The sequence below is a fragment of the Macrobrachium rosenbergii genome, chromosome 18, assembly GCF_040412425.1.
Source record: "Macrobrachium rosenbergii isolate ZJJX-2024 chromosome 18, ASM4041242v1, whole genome shotgun sequence".
In the NCBI taxonomy this organism is placed as follows: Eukaryota; Metazoa; Arthropoda; class Malacostraca; order Decapoda; family Palaemonidae; genus Macrobrachium; species Macrobrachium rosenbergii.
In genome coordinates this window covers 14,139,742-14,141,733 of record NC_089758.1, presented here as the reverse complement: position 1 = coordinate 14,141,733, position 1,992 = coordinate 14,139,742, and positions in this window count along the sequence as shown.

Here is a 1,992-nt window from a genome sequence, read left to right as displayed (position 1 = left end):
TTATTATCGTTTTTTTTTTTTTTTGTTTTTCATTTAGGTATTGAGAAAGAAAGTTAAGACTGGGAGAATGAAGATAAATAATTTCTAGTGGATTGGAGACGGGAGGAGAAACCTACAATTATGATAACAATTGTGGTAATATGTGGACAATTCTAAAGCGTAGTTAAAAATACTCAAGGTTTTGTTATGCATTGTTTTGCTCTTATACACACACACATATATATATATATATATATATATATATATATATATATATATATATATATATATATATATATATATATATATATATATATATATGTATGTATGTATATATATATAGTCTGTGTGTGCATGTGTATTAATTAAATATATTTAGGGCAATTCTAGGTGCATATCAAAACGCAACTCGAGTTTGTATCGTATGAAGCAAAACCACTGGCGTTTTCCTACAATTAATCTTAGCCTTAAACATTTTCCAAACAACCTAGTTCCACTGGTATGTCAGCAGTGCAGGTAAACTGAAAGTAAAATTTTGAGAACACTGATTGATTGGTTGACGTCATTCTGGAAACTAACGGTAAAATCACTGAAGTCACTCTGGCCTCATATGATATAATTCATGTGTTGTCATCATGGACTTTTTAAAGTAAGTTACGTTCGTGAAAGTGTAAACGCCTTTTAGATACCGAAGAAAAATATGGAGAAAAATCGTATTTCAAATGTTTGTAAGATCCTGAATGCAACGACCACCATATTTCCGAAAGCAAACTGAAAGTTATTATGTGACTGAAAAGGAAAATGTTAGCACTTAGACTTGAAAAAATGACAAGATTAGTAAAAGAAAGATAAAATCACTCTTAGTGAATATCCTTGGGAGACATTTATAAGGTTTACAATACTGCGGAAAATGTATTTGCAACGTAAAGTAAATCAGTCTTGCTTTTGCGATAGCATGCGGACAAATTGCAATGCTTTAGTTATCATTAAAAGCAAATTACGAAGACAAATTAATCAACGTGCAGTACAGTTTTGAATATCATTATTTTTCGTCACAGGTCCTAACAACTCCGTTTTAATATTGCCTTCCGGAAAATATGGAAAAAAAATTCGATTAAAAAAATAAATGAAGGCATTGATAAAAACTGCATTCATTGATACCATGCAAGATAAAATAAACAAATTAAATACCATTTCGTGAAAAAAATAGGTATTTGATAAATTGATTGAATACAGGCAACCAATTTGCTCGGAATAAATTTGCTAAAGGGAAATAAAACAGTAGATAAGAACTTCGAGCATTTTAACAAAAGGAATCAGTATCCGAGTGTGTATTCATTCTTGCTGACATGCTACAAGTAAAGAACTTTTATCCTTTGGTAGAACCAAGAATTACGAATCATCACATACTTCCGCTCACTGGGCGTCTGCATTTTACCCAATGTCTTTTGGTGTTTGATCCAGAGATCTCATGTATGAAAGGAACTAAAGAGTGTTGTATTATATCCATTGTTTAGGTATGTATGTATTTACAATACAGCCATACATCACCCTTACTTATATATCTACATATTACATTATGTATACATGTAAACAAGTAAGCTCTTACACAGAAAACACACACACACACATTTGACACATACATACATACATATATGTATATAATACACAGGCCAAAGATGTGGATTCTAGTCTTGAAAAAAAAAGGTTATCAATAAATGTTCAGGTGTCTAATGGAAAGTAAAGGAAACAAAAAAAGTATAACCACAAACAAATTGTTTCGTCTAAGATTAAGGTCAATGGATGTTGAATTTCACATCTTTCTCCTAAGCTTTAAGCGCTTTATACACTCCTTTTTTTTTTATTTAGTGTTCCATCTGTCCTTTTTTGTCTTAAACTTCTTTACGTTGAAGGAGAGAAATACTTAAAAAAAAAAAAACAATCGAGTTACAAAGAGAGAGAGGAAAAAAAAACAACGTTCTGAACAGAGGGAGAAACAGACTCGCTTGCAAT